We start from the raw sequence: 22,188 nt of genomic DNA, 5'->3' as shown, positions 1-22,188 counted from the left end.
ATTAGTGTTTTAAAATGATTTTTGGAGTACTATATCCAGCAGTGCTAAGGGTTTACTTGCAGTTCGGTCTTCAGAGTTGCTTCCAGTATTGCTTAGGAAGCCAGGGAAGGCTGGAGACTGAATCTGGGCCTCCTACATGCAACACATACACCCACCCTGTGTCTCTCTAATCTTTAAATTTGTTTTAAAAAACCATTTCTCACCCATGTATCCATTCTGTTGTATAGATAACTAGCTGCTGGTATTTAAATTCTCAATAATTTCAAGGATTTTTTTTTTGTTTAATTTCTCTTAGGACACAAGTGTTGCTGTTAGGAGTTGACCGGTACACCACTCTTCTATGTCCTATGTACTATGTTTCTTTTTTTAAATTGTTTTCCTGTCAAATTTTTACTGTCTCAAATTTACCAATATTTTCTTCTGTCTGATCTGTTTATTTAATTCCAGTGTGTCTCTTTAGATGTCTTCATTTATAGATGTTCAGATTTTCTCTCATGTCTATATAATCAGTATTTTCTTGTATTGTAATTTATTTTTTCTCCCCCCCCCTTAGTATAATTTTTATGTGCTTCTAACATCTACTTTTATCTACATGCTAACTTTTTTGTTTATTGCAAATGCTTTTTATTTTATTTTGTTGACTCCCAGTTGTAAATTTGGGGTTGTTGGGTGCTGGTTAATTATTTTGGGATGTAGTTATAACTTGAAAACAGTTTTGTTTTTTTGTTTTTTTCCTTTAAAGGACAGGTCCTATTTTAACATTTGTTAGGAGAGCAGTGCAACATTTGTTTTAGGCTCATTGTAACCCTGTACTGAGGCAAGACTCTTGAAAGCACTTAGTGTTCCTGAATAATGAGGACTTCTGGACTGGCTCTGTCACACCTTCTGGAGGCTCCAGCTACCTTTTCTTCTTAGCCATTCACTAGCTTTGCAATGGAGTTACTCTGCAGTTGCAGTCTCTGCCTTTGGCCTAGCAATTCTCTGCCTTCACCTCTCAATTTCTAGCTCCCTCTCAAAATGAGGATATAAATAATGAGCATCGGATCATGTCCATCCCTGAAACACATTGATAGAGTTGGCAGGAGCATTAATGATAGGAAGATAGGATGTCCACTTATTTTGGTGGAGCTGACTGTCCCCTTTATGATAGAGGTGCTATTTTATCAAGATGCCACTAAACAGGTGGCTGTTAGCAATGGACTGGAGCCCTACAATGCTTCGTTTTTGGTATCAGTTTTTTTCAGATTAAGCATTTGCCAATTAATCATTCCCACCCAATTAATAAGAACACCCCCTCTGACGGTCTTCTGTTGGACTTTGACATGACACTGCAATGGGTACTCTTTCCCAGAGATGTTCAGGGCTTACTCTTGGCTCTGCACTCAGGAATCATTTCTTGAGGTACTCGGGAAGGCCACATGGGATGGCAGAGACTTGGTTTGTTTTGGTTTTTGGGTCACACCCGGCAGCGCTCAGAAATCGCTCCTGGCAGGCTCGGGACCATATAGGATGCCGGGATTCGAACCACCGTCCTGCATGCAAGGCAAATTACCTTACCTCCATGCTATCCGACCCCAGGATGGCAGGGATTTGAAACTGGATCAGCTGCAAGCAAGGCAAACACCTTAACTGCTCTGCTTTATCTCCAGCCCCCAAACCTGGGGGGGGGGGGTCTTTTAATTGGGCAGTTACTACAAAGTGGTTCCCAATCTCAATTTCAAAACCTAAATGTTGGTGGTATGGCAGAGATATACTTGATCCCAGCAACTATTTTCTATTTTTTCTTAGTACCAGAGCTCCCTATTTTATGCCACATAGTATCTTGGAAGAGAAACTATCTTCCCTGTCTCCTTTGTAGTTAATGAGTAATCCTACAGGTGTGTTTGCCAATCAGATATCTGTAGAAAATACTTATAGGAAGTGTCTCAGGAAAGATGGTCATTTTCTGTTGTGTTCTTCCTTCCAATTGGCTACCAAGGTCAAGTTCCATCTTGGACCATGAGGTGGAAGTCAAAATTTGAGTGTGCAAATTGTGAGTAAAACATGATAAAATCCTGGATTCCTGATAATGTTTCCCATTATGCTACCATGGTAACCCTGGACTGCTATTAACCCTGGACTTTATTAAGAATTTCATTTTTAAGCTACAATAATTTAAAAAAAATCAATATTGACTGAAGAATGAATTAAAATGTAAGTGGAGTGGATAGGCAGTGGTAAAGTGGACACTAGTGAAGGAATTGGTGTTGGAACATTGCTTCAGCATTGGTTGCCTGAAACTTAATGAAGAACAACTAATTTCACAGTGACTAAATAAAGCATTTTTAAAAAATGAAATCTAAGTGAATTAAGACAACATGCAACTATTTCAAAAGATTTGACTATAAAGGTAAAGAAGTATATGATCTGGCTATAACTGTAGAGATCTGACAAAGATGATACTCAGGTCCTCCCTCCCATCTAATGAGTCTGCATGTAGGCTGCCCTTATGGAACCTCCTGTCAGAGATGGAGACTAGGGCCTGGTAGTGTGGTGTCTTCTATTTCTTGTTTCCTAACCACATCCTCCATCCTGGGAATAAAGTTCCATCCACCTGCCTCATACATTGTATAGGACATCTGTCTTCCAAGTGAACTAAAGCAGAAAGTTCAGATTGTATTAGAAGTTTGTGCATTCAATATTCATGAAGGAGCAACCTACTCAATAACCATTGGGCTATTTACTATCACAAGTTCCTCTTTCAGTTCAGACAGTGGGACAAAGGGGCTTGCTCTAGTCACAGGATGGCGGGGAAGGGGGGATTCTTACCTCCAGGTGGTTGCATCTGGATGGATGACTCGGCATCCTTAAGCTGACTAGCTTTTCTACACGCTGGAAAGCATCCAGCTTCATGCTGTGCTGAGCAAGTTAGCTTCTTGTCTAAGGGATAGAGTTCTTGGGAAGTAGAGATGCTTTCTGGGCCATGCTCGAGTTCCCCCGATTCTAGGAATAGTGGGAGGCCCAGCTCCTCAAGAAAATAATTCTTAACAAAGTCTTGGTCAAGTTTGATATCCTGAGTTCAGCCTTCTGAAATTCAAGAGGTTCAGGAAGGGCAAGAGCTTTTCAGAACAATCCTTGGTAACCTATCTTACCTTCAGTAGTTGCCCCTCTAAAACTCATTTCACCAAAGATGGTGGGAGAGTATATGCATGTATGTGTGCAGATGTGTGTGTGTGTTAGAGTATGCACATTTTCTTGCTTCTTTGACCAAAGATTTAGTTTAGCATTTCTCAACTGAAGCCATATGGCTTGCTGTGAGTCTCCAGGATATTCTAAAGAGACTACTGGTGAATATGATGTCAATGGGAGGCCAAAGCACAAGACAGAGGAACCAACCAGTAGGATAGCTCAGAAAGGGGTCACAGTGGAAAAAGATTGAAAAACACTGTTCTAGACCAAATCATGCTCTTACAGCAAGGACCCACAGCAGCCCTTAGATAGTGTCAAGCACAGGAAATACATGTTCTCCTCCAAATCTCTGCTCAGCTGCTCACCTGGGGATTGGGGGGATGCTTCAAACACATTTCCAGGCCTGATCTAGGCTTTCCCCTCTCTGCTTTCCCTTGATTCGCTGATGCACTGCTCCCTGGCCAGAAGCCGTGATGCCTAGTAATTCATCTACATAGACCACCACACTTTATTTCCTTCAGCCATTATTTGATCACCTCATTTTTTCTATGTAAAAGTGGTAGCAGTGATAGGACAGTGGGTTGAATAGAGTTCCCCTAAAGTCATGTCATCTCACCTCAACATATGAACTTAAATAAGTCAGAGGGAGAGAGATAGACACAGAATAGTCTCACTCATCTATGGGTTTTAAGAAAAATTAAAGACATTACTGTAATAAAGCCCAGAGACAATAGAGTTAAGGGCTGGAAGGGCCAGAAGGATCGGCTCACAATTTGAAGCTCACCACAAAGAGTGGTGAGCGCTGTTAGGGAAATAACTACACTAACAACTAGCATGACAATTTTAAAGAATGAGAGAAGTAGAATGCCTGTCACGAATACAGACAGGGATGGGGGAAGACAGGGGTATTGGTGGTGGGAATGTGAAGGGGTGGATATTCTGTTTATGACTGAAACTCAACTACAAACAAGTTTGTAATCATGGTGCTGAAATAAAGATTTATTTAAAAAAATATAAAGATGTGGGGCATGGGGTTTGGGGAGACCCCATGTCGAAGGCCTTCTCCCTAACTTGGGTGTGCTGGGAGCCTCTCTTTATGAGCTGCTCAATAAGGAATTTTGGTGAAAGAGTCCCCCAGTTTAATGCTTTTGATTGAATCATGTCATGGGGATTGTTGGACTTGTTCTTATGACCCCCATATATGCCAATAACGCCACGTGGCATTGTTCCTTGTTTGCATAGGCACATTAAAATGGGAAAATACTATACATACAAATAAGATTTATCTAATAGAGATTGGAACACACAAATCTTGTAGCACAATGGTACCTTACACCCTGAACATTGACATAACGACCTGGCATAGGCCTCAGAAGAATGGGCATTTTCCATTCACCCCTAAACCAGGGAAGACATCCAAGAAACATCCAAGTTTGTCTATAATATCACCTGGAAGCAGTCCTCTACCAGGGAAGACCCTACTGCTGCTCAGACATCGACCTGCTCAAAAGAGACTTCCCTTAACACTGAGAAGACAACAACAACAACAACAACCTGCTTACAGGACCGAGCTCTCTGCATTGCCCTTTAATTATGAGGTGAAACTAGAGGACGCTCCACATCCTGACTTCAATGTTGGATATGCAGATTCCAGGATCTTTAATACAGAAACATGATACCAACAACAGAGACTGTGTGAAAAATAAAAGTGTGTTGGCACTACAGACAATGTCTTGGATTGGACAAACTAGCTTGCCTGGATCCTAGAGTTGGTCTTATGCCAGGAAACTTCAGGGGTTGGGTCTCTTTGTATTTAGGCCAAGGTTATTCCTTTCCATGTCCCTCATATTTTGGTGGGCCTATGCAAACAATAATTGCCACTCTAACACTGTTTTTACTGTGCTCCTTTGACTCTAATCCTTAAAAAAAAACCACTTAAACTTTTGAGGTTAACTTAAATTAATATGCATGTGCATCGAAATGTAAAAAATATACTATGCCTCTAATGTTTAAGGAGTTACATAAGTTTTATGGCTTTAGATTGCTTTGTGTGCTGCTAAGAAATATTATAATGTATTACAATCTGGGGACTTGAGGGACAAAGTAATTGTACATAGGTTCTGTTTTATTTATCTTAATGTTCTTTGGCTGAAAGTTCAAAGTTGAGATATCAGCAAGGGGACTTCTGAGAATTATGTTATGGGTGATTGTCCTTCCACTGTAACCTTGTCCTCTTTCTTTGCATCTTTGTTCTCATGATTAAAAATAAAAAATTTTTAAAAAATGGAGAAAGGGAAGAGAGTTCATTAGCAGTTATATTTGTGAAAATTATTGTATCACCAATAAAGTCGAAAATACAAGAGCCAAAAAAAAATAAAATAAAGATGTGAATTTAGTTGGGACTACAGATTTTCTAAGTGTAAGATAAAATGGGTTAAGGGCTAGCTAGAAACCCAATGACTGATAAATTTAGAAGAAAAGAGAGAACAACACACAGGGATATAGAGGGAGAAGGCCTTGCACTTAAAGACACAAGCATGGGGGAAGGGTAGAGTAACAAGCCAAACAAACCAAAAAGAGAAAAAAAACCCATGCTTTAGGGCACAGGAGAGAACTCTGGATATGAGCTCCAGTACCACATGGTCCCTAGAGCACCACGAAGGATAGTCCAAGTCCCATCATTCCCACACACACAAAAACACAAAAAACAAAACAAAACAAAAAATTAAGAGGACCTGCACTAGAAGACCTCCTCAGGAACAGGAGGTAAGCAGGGACACTCAGCACCCTACAGGCAAGTGGGGAAAATCCACTCATGGAGTTGGAAGCTTGCGATGGATCTGGGAAACCTGTATTGGCTGTAGGGCACTTTCTGTCAGCTGTCTGGAAGGAGAGTGCTATTTATAAGCTCTCAGAAGAATTGGAGTGTTAGTTCAGACTAAGCAGATGAGTACCGAAGAAATAGAACAGGTTGTAAGGCATTTGCCATGCACACCCACCACGGTCAATCCCCAGCATCCCATTTGGTCCTCTGAGCCCAGCCAGGAGAGATCTCCCTGAGTGCAGAGTAAGCCCTGAACATTGCCAGGTGTAGCCCCAAAACAAAAGCAACAAAAATTTTAATTGCTATTAGAATTTCTGTGATTAACCAAAAATTAGCTATAAATTAAAGATCATTTTAAGAAAATAATCTATAAAATTTCTTTTTATGGTGACTTTTAGAGAAACCATAAGAAGGACAAATATAGACAACTAGTTTTTTCTTAGGTCATATTTTAGAGTTCTTTTTTTTTTTTGTCTACAGAAATAAATAAATTTTCTACCCATGTTATTATTTTATTTGTATGTATCATCTGTTTTTTGAGAATTCTCCTTTGAATTTTCTCCCTGAGCACTTAAAATATTTGCTCAGTTTAACTTATGTTTCAAGTTTTGTTAACTAACCTCTCTGGGGCAGTAAGTGATGCTTTTACTCAGAGAATGCGGAGTCCACTCTGGAAGTATCTTTCCTTTCTGTGCTGAATCCTGTTCTTGGTCTCTTTGTTGGAACTTGCACCAGTCTTTATCTCTATTGTATTGCCTCCTCTTTTTCGTGTGTGTGTGTGTGTGTGTGTGTGTGTGTGTGTGTGTGTGTGTGTGTGTGTGTGTGTGTGTGTGAGAGAGAGAGAGAGAGAGAGAGAGAGAGAGAGAGAGAGAGAGAGAGACTCGGTTATATTTAACTAAAATATATTGTGTGTAGAAGCTATGTTAGCATTTCATTTTTGTCTCTGTGGTATCAGACAGATGATGAATAAAATTCTTTAGTACTAGCTTCCAGAATACTTGAATCTTTGCAGGATTAGCAAGAGAACTCAAAGGCCTAGAGCACAAGCTTGCACGCATGAATCCTGGATTCCATCCCTGACACTACATAATACCTGGAATACTGAGCTGAGAATAAGTGCTTCTCCGCTCTGTTGCTCAGTTTGGCACCAAAACAAACTAAAAATTTTGCTACTTTTCTTTTCTTTTTTTTTTCTTTTTTCTTTTTTTTTTTTTTTCTTTTTTTGGTTTTTGGGCCACACCCTGTGATGCTCAGGGGTTACTCCTGACTATGCACTCAGAAATCACTCCTGAATTTGGGGACCATATGAGATGCCGGGGGATCGAACTGTGGTCTGTCCTAGTCTAGTGCATGCAAGGCAGATGCTTTACTGCTTGCACCACCGCTCCAACCCCCAAATTTGCTACTTTTCTAGATTATTGTTGGAATTTTTGAGAATACCTAGTTCTAAGATTCTTTTTTTTTGGTTTTTGGTTTTTGGGCACACCCAGTGACACTCGGGTTACTCCTGGCTCTGCACTCAGAAATCACTCCTAGCTGGGGGACCATATGGGACGCCTGGGGAAAGAACTGCGATCTGTCCTGGGTCAGCTGCATGCAAGCAAATGCATTATCGCTCTGGCCCCTAGTTCAAAGATTCTTTTGTCTAATCTTTGAACTAGTAATTCTGATCTTTGAACTAGGTGGGAACATGTTTTTCCACTGTGTTACGATTTGGCCATGATTCATAGCCTAGGGACAACCAAGCTAAATCAGCTATGGTTTCTATCATTAGCAGCCCAATCAGCCCAACCATGCCCTAGCTATGATCCCATCCATCAGCCCACCTATGGCCCTACTTATGAACCCAATTATCAGCTCAGTTATGAACCCACCTATCAGTCCAGCTTTACTCCAGCCATGATCCCAGCTATAACTCCAGTTATCAGCCTAGCAGGGTCTAAGTGGCTGTCTCTTGTGGAAGCTACCTGCCGAAGTTTCTCAGGATTTTCTTCTGCTGGAGCTGGCCCAGTTTAGAAGCCCTCTTGGCCTCCTTAGTTAGCAACTGCAGGCACTGTTTCTTGTACTCTAAGTCTCCAAGAGCTCCATGCTGGAGGTTTTAATTAAATTCATTTGCTGTCAGTGGAGTGTTTCCTGGGTTACTCTGTATTCTAACTTTTTTAGTAATTGCACCTGTGGCAAGAAATGGCATATAAAAAATGGTAGGAAAAGACATGGTTTTTTTTCTCTCAAAAGAAGCTAGGGAATGGAAAGTTAGCTCTCCTGATTGGTTACTCTCTCCTTTTAGGGGCTCAGGGGCTGGACTTGGTAGGGTGATCTAGGGCTCATGCCATTGCTGTCCAGTGTTCTATGCCAGCCAACAGTAAGACCACTGAGATCAATTGGGCTGACATTTACTGTTTTGGGGAGGAGAGTCCAACATGGTGATACTCAGTGGCTAGTCATGACTCTGCAGTCAGGGATTATTCCTGGCAGGCTTGGGGAACATATACGATGCTAGAGATTGAACCCTGCTTGGCTGCATGCAAGGCAAATGCCTTCCCTGCTGTTCTATTGCTTTAGCCCCTGGCTTTTTTGTTTGTTTGTTTGTTTGTTTTGGGGCCACACCCTGCAGTGCTCAGGGATTACTCCTGGCTGTCTGCTCCAAAATAGCTCCTGGCAGGCACGGGGGACCATATGGGACACCGGGATTCGAACCAACCACCTTTGGTCCTGGATCGGCTGCTTGCAAGGCAAACACTACTGTGCTATCTCTCCGGGCCCTAGCCCCTGGCTTTTACTCTTTAAGTTCAGAGGCAATAGCAAGGACAACATCAAAAAGCCAGAGAGGGATTACATGGATTTAGGATCATCTCCAGAAATTTCTGAGTTTTTGTGAGAGGCAGAGGATAGATGAGGCAGTATTGAGGCTATACCTCACTCTGTGTTCATGGACCACTTCTGTTGTTGCTCAGGGGAGCACATGAAGTGCCACTATTTAATTCAGATGGAGCCTACCACCTCATGCTAGTCAAGGACTTAACCTTTGCACTATCTTTTTGGTTCTTTTGGAAATTGCTACATTAAAAACAATCAAAGAGGGGCTGAAGCGATAGCACAGCGGTAGGGCATTTGCCTTGCATGCAGCTGACCCAGGATAAACTTGGGTTCAAGCCCCGGTGTCCCAATGGTTCCCCAAACCAGGAGCAATTTCTGAGCGAATAGCCAGGAGTAACCCCTGAGTGTCACCTGATGTGGCCCCAAAAGCCAAAACAAAACAAAGCAAAACAAAAAATCAAAGAAACCTTTTCTATGAGTCTGAGAGTATCATGTTTTGGTCATACCAAGTAGTGCTCAAGGTTATTCCTGACACAGTGCTGACAGGGTCTTCATTTCAGGTGCTATTTAGGGAATCATGTGGTGTTAGGGGTGGCGCTCAGGGCTCCCGCATTCAAAGCTTCCTTTTGATCCATTTCCTTCGTTCAAGAGAAACCTATTTTAATGCAGAACACACATCCCTTCCTGGTCACATGGTATATGCACCCTCCCAACCTCTGGGCATCTTTTAGCTACCCAATTGCATTTACTCTAGGACTTATTATTATGAAAAGTCTCCATCCATATGTAATTTGAGTCTGATCTTCATACTCATCTGCCTAATGTTAATTTGCTGAATCAGCCTGATAAGAATCCAAAGAGAGAGAGGGTTTCCCTTGGCACCCCAGACAGGCAAATGAAAATGACACTTTATAGCAAGATCAATTGATTTGATTTTTTAAAAAAAACAAATGATGCTAATATCCATATTAGCATATGAACCAAATAGCTGCAGATATACATATTCCTTGTTCCTGAAGCCTTTTTCCTGCTGTGGTATGGAAGGGCCCAGCCTGAGAAGACAGGGAGATGAAATGAAGAGGGAGGGACGTTCTATTTTTGTCTCTACCTCACCTGCCAAAATATACTTGAGGAAGGCATATTTCACATGATTAAAAAGAGAAAAGAGGGCTGGAGAGATATCACAGGGGGTAAGGTGTTTGCCTTGAATATGACTGACCATGGTTCAATTCTTGGCTTGGTCCCATGTGGTTCCCTAAGAATTGCCAGAAGTGACCCATGAGCACAGAGCCAGGAGTAAGCCCTGAACAGTGCTGGGTGTGGATTCCAGTCCCTCCTTCTTCCCCAAATAAAAGATCCTCAGAAAAACATACATGCACATGCAAGCACACGCACGCACGCACACACACACACACACACACACACACACCCTCGCACACACTCAATCTTGATTGTGTTTAATAATTTACTGTCTTAACTAAATTCTTTTGGCTACGCACTTGGTTTCTGGGTTGAACAGGAGGGAGGAAAAGGGAAGACAAGGGCCAGTAGCTTTTCCTGGCTGTGTCATCTGCTTGACTTTACATTGGAAATTCTGGTGACAATTATGAACAGCAGATGCAGCTTCCAGACGCCCCTTTCGGGCTTTGCAAAGCTTCTGAGAGGAGAAGGAAGAAAATAAGTTGTGAGGTTGCTACCTGATCCTCCTGTTGCTTAGAGTTCTCATGTTCTCAGCCTGAGCCCTGGCCAGGGCGTGCCTCAGAGCTAGAGATCACTCTAGTAACAACAGTACTGTCTCCTACTCTGCCATTAACTTCACACTCAAACACTCCTTTCTGCTTTCAACAGCTTCCTATGATAGGGAAGGGAAGTGAACATGCAAAGATCAAAGTGAGTTCCCTTTCCAAACAATCTCTACACTGGTGGGTTGGTTATTTTAAACCCTAGTACCATGTAGAAGGGGGAACTCACACTCAGCTGTGCTTAGGGTTTACTCTTGGCTATGTTTGGGGGACCATATGTGGTGCTGAGAATTGAACCTGGATCAGCTGGGCAAGTACCTTTCCCACTGTACCATCTCTACACTGGTTTTAAACCAGTGGATTTAAACCTTTTACACCCCTAATCTAAACCAGGGCTTTCTGTGATGGGTGTGTGGTGGTGGTGGGCCTTATCTGGCAGTGCTCAGGATTTTCCCCTAGCTCTGCTCCAGGTTTACTCCTGGCATGCTTGGGGGACCATATGGGGTTCCAGATCAAATCAGGGTCAGCTGTATGCAAAGTAAATGCCTTACCCACTGTACTTTTGCTTTAGTCCCTAAACCAGGGTTTCTTGGACTTTTTCCACTCATAACTCCTTTACTTTTCAAAAAAAATTTTTTTAACCTTAAGCACAGTAATTTACAATACTGCTCAATGTAAGTTTTGTTTTAAAATTTTTATGAAGATATTATTATTTATTTTAGGCATACAATATTCCAACATCAGTCCCATCAACAATATTAATTTTCCTCTACCAGTGTGCCCAATTTCTCTCTAACACCATATTCTGCCTTCTTGACAGCCATTTTTAAGTTTAGTTGTTATAGTTTGGATCTCATGCTTTCAGTTTTGTTGGTTCTGTGTTCAGACATATAGATACCATAACTCTACATCACTAATGTGCTGAGGCACCTGCCTCCTGCTGCTGTTATCTCCAGTTCACTTCTTTCCTCAATTTCTTTCCTTCCCTGAAAGGGTTTTATTCATATTATGACCATCACCACAGCCTCCACTAGAGTGTTTATTTTTCTCCTCCATTCTTCTAACTCCTTATCATTTAAGAAATGTGTATGTGACCCAGTGTATAAAATAGGTATGCAAACCCAAGCATTCACTGATAACAAATCATACAAATTTTTTTAAATGTATAACTTTATTTTTTTTATTTATTAGGGGGAGGGGTTGGGTACACCCAGCAGCACTCAGTGGCTCTGAGCCACTCCTGACTCTGCATTCAGAAATCACTTCTAGCAGGCTCAGGGGACAATATGGGATGCCAGGAATTGAAAACATGCAAGGTAAATGCCTTATCCACTGTGCTATCGCTCTGGCCTCTCACACAAAATTTTTTTTAAATTGAAAAATGTTTAAGCCATACCATCAGTGTTCTGGGCATTCTTCTGGTGTTTTTTGTTTGCTTGGACCATATGGGGTACTAGGGATCTAACCCTACTACCATGTGCATAGCAAGCATCCAACCCACTGTGTCATCTCTAGTCCCCTAGTATAAACCTTTTAAAAAAGTTATTATAGCTAAGGTAACTTGTTTACAGTGGTGCTGACATTGATGGTCTTGTTGTATGGTAACCTCATCTCAAAGCCACCAAAGAGTCCAAGACATCCTCATGCCACCTGATATCTCCAATTCATTCACTAAAAGATTTAAACAACAACAACAACAACAACAAGACTTTAAGCAATTTACATGGCTCCATGTGGGAATTTAAGAAGCTAGAATCTAAACCATCACCAACTTGCTGTGGGTGTCCCGAACACTTTAGATACTAGCAGGTAGGTGATTGGAAGATAGGCTTTCAGACTTTCTGAACCAGTAAGTGAAAGTTTTCTAGCAGTCTTGGTTTAAGGTTGGTTCTCTTCTAGCAGATTTTACAAATGCTGGTTTGAAACTTCGTTTTGGTCCATCATGTTTGAAGACCAAAGATCTGCAGTGTTTTGGCAAAGCTGCCTCCAGCCCTGGGTGAATTTATCACCTTTCCCCCTTAACTCATTTTAAGCTCTGTATCTACTCTCACTGTTGCAGCTTTGCCATTGGATGTATGGTGGCTCTTTCTTTTCTTTCCAAGGATGCACAGACATGGAAAAGCCTCAACTGTTGGATGCTTGTGATCATAGTTCCTGCCATCTGCCATGGTCAGGAGCAGAAGCTGCAGCTGGAAGGACAGCTTCCTCAGCCCCTCCCAACCTCCATTCCCCAGGCTCACCTTCTGTGCCCTGCTCAACTGGCCCTGGAAGTGTGCCTGCTGCACAGCCAGCTGCCAGCCAATCAGACTCCTCCTCTTGCTCACCATGTCTGCCAGGAAACTGTCATCTTGCTCTGCTGTCCACAGCTAAGACTCACTTGATAGTGAGTGGCCCAGTCCTTTTCCGGACATCTGAAACAAGCCTTGCAGATGATCCCATTGAACCCCAGAATCCTTTTTCTTTTTCTTTTGGGGGAGCAAAATTTAGGGGTCTCACTTGGCAGTGCTACAGAGACTATTTGTATTTCAAGGGATTAAACTGGGATTGGCCACATGCAAGTCAAGAGCCATCCGTCTACCCCCTTCCATATTAATTCTTCATCCAAACCTTCCCAGCCCATTTTTAATGCCCAATGTAATACTTTCTTAGGGAAGATGGACTGAATGCCAACAGAGTGGGTGATGGGGTGAGGAACGCTGGCAGCCCACTACTAATGGCAGTCACATTCTTTGACTGAGTTTTCTTTTGTTGCTTCATCAGGCCTGGTAGAGCCCCATTTCTCCTTGAGACCCTTCAGATGGTCAGTCCCTATTGTTTTCACTTCACAAATACGCTCACATACTTTCTGGATCAAATGCAGCTGATTCTCATCCAGCTTTCCTGCACATTGTAGACTCAAGTTCAGGAAGGGCGGTGGGGGAAGTCTTTTTGGCTTTCTAAACCCAACTTTTAGAAATGATCTCATATCACAGCAGCATCCATTCCATAGCAATCCCATCCCACATGATGAGGAAGTCTCAGGGAGTGTGGGGCAATGATGTTATTTTAGTCCTCAGGGACTCATCCTTCATGCGGACACTGCTCAGGGCAGCCAGGGCTGAAAGACATCAAAGTGGCTGAGTGGGAGGTGAAGCACAGAGAATACAGTTGTGTCCCTTTTCCTTTTTCCAAAGTGTTATAAGGGAATTGAAACTAGGGCTTTGGGCTGTTGGGTTGAATCAGCAGAATCTGAGCAGATAAAACACTGCATGAGTCACTAATAAGGAACTCCATTAAAAATAGATGGGGAGAGGAAAGATTTCTGCAGGCCATGTTCCTATTGGGGAATCTGCAGAAGTCTCAGTAAGAACCAGCCAGTTCTGAATGGCTTATCAATCTAAAGGTTTAGGGTGAAATAGTTTGATCATTTCTATCCACTGCAACTGGATACCCAGCAACCTTGGAGGGAGGAGGAGGGAAAATAATTCACTTTCCTGGAAAAGTAAGCAGAATTGGGCTGACCAGGCAGTTTTTAACTTCTAGAGTTGAGATTCCCTGTTCTGGGGTTAAATTCAACTGGAATAATAGAGCCTCCACTTTTTCTCTCAGAATCTAAAAAGCTAAAAAGAACTGAGAAAAATGTGAAGTTTCACACCTAAGGGATAGCTTCATAAATTCCAGCCATCACTCTTTGCCCACCTTTCTCTCCTAGCATCAGCCTCAACACATTTTAGTTTTCGTCTTTATTACTGAACACTTTAATATTTGTCTACTTTGTGAACTTTTTACAAGTAAGGAGGCTTGCCTTGCAAGCATGAGTTCAAATTTCTGGTGTCCACATGTGGTAAGCACATCCTGACAGCTCTTCAGTTTATGATCTCTGGTGCCATAAGTAACTTATGTGCACCACAGTGATGTGTGTGTGAGTATCACAGAGGGGTTCAACCTCCTAGCAAGTATCTCAAGTAAAAAGAAGTGCCAGCCACTTTGAACAGGAAGTGAGAACCCTGCTAAGCACATCTCTGTAACCTCTGAGCTAAATAAAATCAAACCTTCAAGACTCCTGCATCTGACTGTGCGGGCACTATGACCTGCTATAAGCACCACAGCCAGGCAGCTGTGTGTGTGTGCGTGTGCGTGTGCGTGTGTGTGTGTGTGTGTGTGTGTGCGCGCGTGTGTGTGTGTGTGTGTGTGTGTGTGTGTGTGTGTGTGTGTGTGTGTGAGAGAGAGAGAGAGAGAGAGAGAGAGAGAGAGAGAGAGAGAGAGAGAGAGAGAGAGAGGAGAAATCCTGGATTATCACAATAACATCAACAACAGTCATGAAGGGAAGGATGAAAGAATCAAAACAAAGTCACTACAAAAAGAAAAACCAGTGGGAAGAGAGAGACAGGGGGAGGGAGAGAGATGGGAAGAATGAAGGAATCTAAACAAAAAGAAAAAGCCGGTAGGAAGAGAGACACAGAGACAGACAGAGAGATGGAAAGTGAGAGTGCTCAGTGAGTTGAAGGCAACTTGATATGTAGGAGGCTTGATTTCAAGCCTCAGCACCACGGGGGTGGCCCCAAGAGAAACAAATAAACAAAAAAATAAAGCAAAAAAGGAAAGCACCCCCATCCACTCTTCTCTATAAGCAACAGTCCAGAATCTATACTGGATTCTTTCCTCACAGGACCCAAACCTGGGAGAAAGAGAAGGACCCAGAGGAGCTGGCTGGGAGGCATCTAACAAAGATAAAGCACAGTCAGGACTTGGTTGGTGGTAGTTTTGTACCAAAATTCATGCTTGTGGGGCCATTAGACTGGCTCCTTGAGGTTCATTTCAAGCTTGAGGAATCCATCTTTCTCTTTCTCTTTCTCTTTCTCTTTACTTTTGCTTGTTTTTGAGGCAGACCTGGCCGAGTTTAAGCTTAGCCTATGGCTCAATGCTCAGTAGTCATTGAATCTGAACCTCCTACATGCAAAGCATGTGCTCAGCCCATTGAGCTCTCTTTCTGTCTGACCCTGTAGTTTCTTTCATGACAGGGCTCTCCCCACGGCTGTGAACACCCTGTTTTTACTCCTGGATGAGCTTTCACTGATGGCCAGCAGTCTTTGGCAGCCATATCTCTGCACTCTCTTTCCTGGATGGAAGGATGCATTCATCAGACAGAATAGCAGCAGAAGTGGTTAAGCAGAGGCCCCCTTCTCTCAGCAGCCATCAAATGCCAATCATGATTATTCCCCGGAGAGTGAAACAGCCCCCCGGAGAGTGAAACAGCCTTAAGCCAATGATCCCAAATCAAGATGTATGGTAAAATCAAGAGGATTCAGGACAGTCTGCAACTTTCTGCAGTGGAAGCTGAACACTTCATGTTCTTGGGCCCAAGGATCTTATTCTCGCAAAGTACAACCACTTGGTCAGCTATGCTTTGGAGTTTCTCCAACCCAAGGCACTTATTTTTATGTGCAAACATGTCATGAACAAAGCATGGACTAGTCTTCTGTATTCTTCTTGGACATCTTTCCTAATTTGCATTTTGGGATTCAGATTCTCCTCTTCCAAATCTGTGAGGCAGGCTCTCAGAGTAGTGATTTCCATGATCATACTATGACTGAGCTCTGTAACCTAGATATAAATATTTAATCACGATATTTAACATACACATAAAAATAATTACATATAAGTACCTATTAAAATAATTAGAGATAAACATATTTAGTTAAATAATAGTTAATATAATGCTTTATATATATATATATATTTATACACACATATTGCTTACCCATACCACCCAGTGTTTGAGAGTTGCTCCTTGTGGTGCTCAGGGGATCATATGGTACTGGGATTTAAGTGAGGGTTCCCACATAAAAATATGTGCTCTAGCCCTTTGAGACATCATCCCAGTTCAGAAATGTACTTTTTGTTTGTTTGGCCACATCTAGTGGTGCCCAGAGGCTGGCTAGTCCTAACTCTGTGCTCAGGGATTACTCTTGGTGATCCTTGGGGACCATATGGTGTGCTGGGCTAGTTGCATGCAAGGCAAGCATCTTAACTGCTCTCCTATATCTCTGGTCCCAAAATACATTTTGGGTTTTTTTTTTTGGGGGGGGGTCTCACTCCATGGCACTCAGAAGTTACTCCTGGCTCTGTGCTCAGAAATTGTTCCTGGCAGGTGAGGGGGACCATATGGGGTGCCAGGACTCGAACCATCGTCCATCCTGGTACGGCTGCTTGCAAGGCATAAATGCCCTACTGCTGTACTCTCTTCCTGGCCCCCAAAATACATTTTTTAATGGAAAAAAATATTCAGGAATTCCAAGCATTTGAATGCCAAACCTACAAAATACTCTTTGTCAGTATTGAAGTGAACTTTTATTTCTACTCTACTGAAGAAATTGTATATTCGGTAGAAAAAATGGTGTGAGAGAATCTAAAGAGTCTCAAAGATGCAAGGATTATACCAGACATGAACTAGGTACCCAGTAAAGGGTTTAATGACCCCAAGAGACATTGGGCCCAAGACTCCCTCACATAGTAGTATCGTTTTCATTTGAAGGGAGTACCCTTGTTCACCATCCCATCCTTCATCCCCCCACAAACATACCTCAGTTAAGATCTGTCTTCTCTGAGTTGTACTTTCACTGTGCTCACAGAAAACAAACTAAAAAATAATAACAACAACAAACACAAGGAACAGTAGCTACCCCAAAACTAAAAAAAAAAACAAAAACAAAACATTTAAAACAATACCCTCGGGCCCGGAGAGATAGCACAGTGGTGTTTGCCTTGCAAGCAACCGATCCAGTACCAAAGGTGGTTGGTTCGAATCCCGGTGTCCCATATGGTCCCCCGTGCCTGCCAGGAGCTATTTCTGAACAGACAGCCAGGAGTGACCCCTGAACACTGCCGGGTGTGGCCCAAAAACCAAAAACCAACCAACCAAACAAACAAACAAACAAAAAACCAATACCCTCATAGCTTCAATAAAGGAGAATTGGAGAGTGTTCTAGAGGGAACCCTGGAACGGAACAGAAAAAAATGGGACCCCCAAAATCTAATGTCTTGGGACCAGAAACAGAGCTCAATAAATTGGAGCATGCAGGAGGCAGGGATTTGATCCCTGGCCCCACAGGGCACCCTCTGCACTACAAGGACTAAACATGGCCTAGGCATGTATCTTCTGGCAGGAGTGTGGCAAGTTTAATTTTTTCTAAACAGGGGGTTTTCTAGGGGTAAGCCAGTCACAGGTGCAGAGAAGGATGTTTACAATCACAAAGCAAAGTTAATTCTGAGTTGCAAAAGAAAAGGTCACACTCAGGACAGCTTTAACAACCAACCTCAAATGCAAAATAAAGGAAACTAAGAAGTAGAAAAAAATCTAGGAACTTGGTCCCAACCGAGGTGAATGCTTTTATTTTAGAGCTCAAGGAAGGGCCAAATCCCCTAAAGTGCAGCTCCCATTTTCTGAGAAGGGTCAATAGTCCAGGATCTGCATTCTGACTATGCCCTTGTTTACCAGACACTGAGGCTGCAAGGACATAAGAGAAACATATTCTTTTGATTTTAGTGCTAAATATTATCCAGAAAAGGGTTCTCTTAATAATCTTCGGTGCTGGGATTTCTGAAAATAATTTGATTGAGGCCATATTTTTGCTTGAGAATTTACAATGGAGAGATAGCCAAATAATGACAGAAAATGTAATACCAATACAGATGCCTAGTGTTGGCTTAGAGGGAGGGTACTGAGTCAAGCCTCTGCCCACCAAGCAAGCCTCTCTCACATTTTCCACTAGACACCAGGCAAGCCCACTTCTACCTTGGCACTTGAGGTTGCCAGTGCCCTGAACAGTTAGCCACAGAATAAGAAGGGGAAGAAGACCCCTCACCCCAGCCCCTGTCTGGGAACCCCTCTCCTTGTCCTCTTCTCCTCTGCAGAGGCCTCCTGCACCCTCTGCATTGCATTTCCATATCAGTTTTGATCACTCTGGGCATATACATGCTCCTTGAGCCAGAGCTGCTGCCAGGCATGCTCCAGAACATGCTCATAGCACATGGAGTAGGTCTCAAAGTTGCTGTGTTCTTTTGTCATCATTTCACCTTCTAGAGAGAGGAGGCAGGCCTCAAGGTGATCTTTCCTGAAAGAGATCTGGAAAAGAAGGGAACACAGTTCTCTGCAGCTATCCTTGGTGACCCCTCCATGATGAGTCTACAGTTTCAGCTCTCAGACCTGCTTCCCCTACTATTCAGAAAACCACCGGTTTCAAAATCCCTAACTTCTCTCTTGGGTCTGCTTTGAAGAGTGCCAGGATCAGGGATGAGAGTATGACTGGACATGTAGAATAAGAGACATAAAGAATGCCTGTCTTTATGTCCTAAATACGAAAAAGGAGTATAAATCAATGCCACGGGAATAGAGAGACAAGACAAGGATGAAGTTACTTGTCTTGCATGTGGCCTTCCCTGGTTCCATTTCCACACCACGTATTGTCCCCTGAGCACCTCTAGGACTGACCCCTAAACATAGAGTCAAGAGTTGTCTCTTGAGCCGGAGAGATAGCACAGTGGTAGGGAGTTTGCCTTGAATGCAGCGGATCCAGGGTGGACAGTGGTCAAATCCCGGCATCCAGTGCCTGCTAGGAGCGATTTCTGAGTGCAGAGCCAGGAGTAACCACTGAGCACTACCAGGTGTGACCCCCCCCCCCCAAAAAAAAAAGAGAGAGAGAGAGTTGTCTCTGAGCAATATTGGGTGTAACCTTCAAAACTATACATAAACAAATCAGACAAAAAATTTATTAACATGATGGGGCCAGAGCAGTGCCGGCTCAAGCCTAGGATGGACCGCAGTTCAATCCCTCGGCATCCCATATGGTTCCCCAAGCCAGGAGCAATTTCTGAGTGAATAGCCAGGAGTAACCCCTGAGCATCACCGTTGGGACCCCAAAAAACAAACAAACAAAAAATTTGTTAACATGAAAATATCTAGTTGGATATATAACTCAATAGTAGAGTATGTTTCTTGTATGAGGGAAGCCCCAGGTTTCATATATAGTACCATAAAAAAAAATACTCCCTAAAGTAAAAATGTTTAAACTTAGTCCTATACCAAGTTCCTCCTCCCTGGCTGGTAAGTTTCTTTTCCTTTTCCTTTACTTTTCAATAAATCTTTCTACTTAAAAGAAGTTTAATTATTTTACCATGAAGAAAAGACCCTCAAAATGGCTTTAAGAATGAGAGGCAATATAATTTAAGGATATATATAGAGAAAGAGAGAGAGAGAGAGAGAGAGAGAGAGAGAGAGAGGGAAAGAGAGGGAGGGAGAGGGAAAGAGTGAGAGAAGAGAGACAGAGAAACAGAGACAGAGAGAGAAAGAGAGAGAGAGAGAGAAAGAGAGAGAGAGAGAGAGAGAGAGAGAGAGAGAGAGAGAGAGAGAGAGAGAGAGAGAGAGAGAGAGAGAGAGAGAGAGAGAGCTTGGAGTCTGAGTGCATGCCAGAGTAGGCCTTAAGCACTACTGGGTGTGGTTCCCAAACCAAAAACAAACAGATTTCTTGGAAGCCTAGGTCTGAACTGGCTATTCTTGGATATGCTTGCGGTCATGTGGCAATGTGGTAACTTGGGAGAACTAGTTCCTACCACATTGTTTACGATGGGGTGCACTCCTTCCCTTCCAAGTCTGGTCTCATCTTGCATGTGGTGATTGTGAGGCTGATGTGCCCAAAGGTCATCCACACTGGCCCAGGCCCCTGGGCCAGGCTGTGCACACTGGTGACCAGGGCAGTACAGCTCAGAAGAATGAGGTGGGAAGAAAGTATTGATAGGTGTTTGCTCAGAGCAACCCCTGTCCAGGTCCCTGTGGCATGATCTAGAAGGAAAGCCAAGGTCACAAGTCTAAAATGGGCAGTGTCCCCCACCCCAATTGTGGGGATTTCTATGCTAAGAAAGGGTAGGCTGAGGAAGGGCCAGAGGGATGCCTCTCGAACATTTGGAAGAGCCCGTCTTTCAAGACCATTCAGCTCCCTAAACCAACCCCTCTCAGCTCAGGGTCTTTACTACCTCATGTGGATTCCCAGGGAATCAGGGGTGAAAATGGCATAAATGAGGCATACAGCATAAAATTAGAAGCTGAACAAGTAGGAGGGGGGCACCCACAGCAAGGAAACAAGGTTGGAAGGGCACATAGTTGGGAAGGGATTGAGAAACACTGTGGCAGGCCTATCCTTTCCCTCTGTCACCAGACTGGGTAGACTTTCTGGGGAGATGGCATTAAGGACCAAAGTCAATGTCTGGTTTAGATTTCAGCTCTGGACAGGAAGGACTGTGTGCAGAGGGAGCACAGGTAGGTGAGGGTGTCTGTGGATATGGAGTTTAGGAGGCCCGATGAAGATGCAGCTGCTTATCTAGGTGAGCTTTCCATGAGTCACTAGTGGGCTGCAGGCTCCAGATTCACTCTGTCTGCGGTGGGAACAGGCTGCCCTTCCAGCTATGAGGCCTTTATCCTGGGGGAGAAGAATACTGTCCTATAATGTCATTATGGATCTCCATAAAAAGCCGATGACAGGCTTGGCTAGGCAAATTCCTGAGGCAACTAGCAGAGATAATGAAAGAAGAAATCCTGGGACTGGAAGAATGAGGGGCTGGCATCAGTCCTGTGATAGAGAGAAAGTAGCAGGATATTTTGGAGGCTAATAGATCTAGGTAAAGGTTTTAAGATGTAGGGGTCTGAGAGAGAAACAGAGAGAGAGAGAGAGAGAGAGAGAGAGAGAGAGAGAGAGAGAGAGAGAGAGAGAGAGAGAGAGAGAGAGAGAGAGAGAGAGAGAAAGAAGAGACAGAAACAGAGATAGAGTATCAGGGGCAGAGCACTTGCCTTGAAAGCAGCTACAAGTCTAGTTCAAAACTAGGGCTAGTCCTGAGCACTACCTGGATCCTTCTCCTCCCTCAAACAAAAAATATCCAAAGGATTATGAACTGTTCTTGCCTTTGTACCCAGCAATTCTTCTAATAATTTGTACTTTAGGAAAAGAAATAGAAGCTATTCACACAAAATAGTAGCTTTCTTAATAAAGATAGAAACAATCAAAAGTGCCCCCAAAAGACAAAAAAAAAAAAAAAAAAAGGATTCATCTAGTTAATCTCAAACAAGGAATCTTGAACAGGGACATAAATATATCCTGGATATATGCTCATTAAGAAAGCTATACCCTAGAACAAAAGATTATAGCAAAAATACTTTATTTTGATGATAAAAAGTGCATGTACCTAAAATTTACATAATGATCAATGCAGTGTTATTTCAATTTTAAAAGTTTTAAAAATTCAATAGAACAAAAGCTATAAATGAGACTTGGAAGGAAATATGACAAAATAATAATAACGATTGATGAGCCTAATATGAAGAATGTATTTTCTTTATTTTTGTTTGTTTTTTGGGGGGGAGGCCCACACCCGGTGATGCTCAGGGGTTACTCCTGGATATGCACTCAGAAATAGTTCTGGCTTAGGGATGCGGGGGGGATCAAACTGTGGTCTGTCTTAGGCTAGCTTGGGAAAGGCAGATATACCCTATCACTTATATCACTGCTCCAGCCCCTGAAGAATGTATTCTCTAATTCATCTTGTTTCTGTTTTCTAATGCAACCTAATCATACAATATGATTAGACATAAATGTACATATAAGGAAAGTG

The 22,188-nt window shown here is 42.7% G+C and overlaps 1 protein-coding gene and 1 pseudogene across 1 annotated transcript in view; one reads left to right on the top strand and one right to left on the bottom strand.

The window, feature by feature from the left end:
- SESN1 (sestrin 1) overlaps nt 1-22,188 on the top strand; it is a 595,113-nt gene that overhangs the window by 190,803 nt on the left and 382,122 nt on the right. The window lies entirely within an intron of this gene.
- Nucleotides 7,956-22,188, bottom strand: part of LOC126007117 (coiled-coil domain-containing protein 162-like) — a 50,436-nt pseudogene continuing 36,203 nt past the window's right edge.

Source organism: Suncus etruscus, chromosome 4, assembly GCF_024139225.1.
Source record: "Suncus etruscus isolate mSunEtr1 chromosome 4, mSunEtr1.pri.cur, whole genome shotgun sequence".
Classification (NCBI taxonomy): domain Eukaryota; kingdom Metazoa; phylum Chordata; class Mammalia; order Eulipotyphla; family Soricidae; genus Suncus; species Suncus etruscus.
The sequence above is the reverse complement of the archived record's forward strand: the minus strand, read 5'-3'. Positions and strand labels throughout refer to the sequence as shown.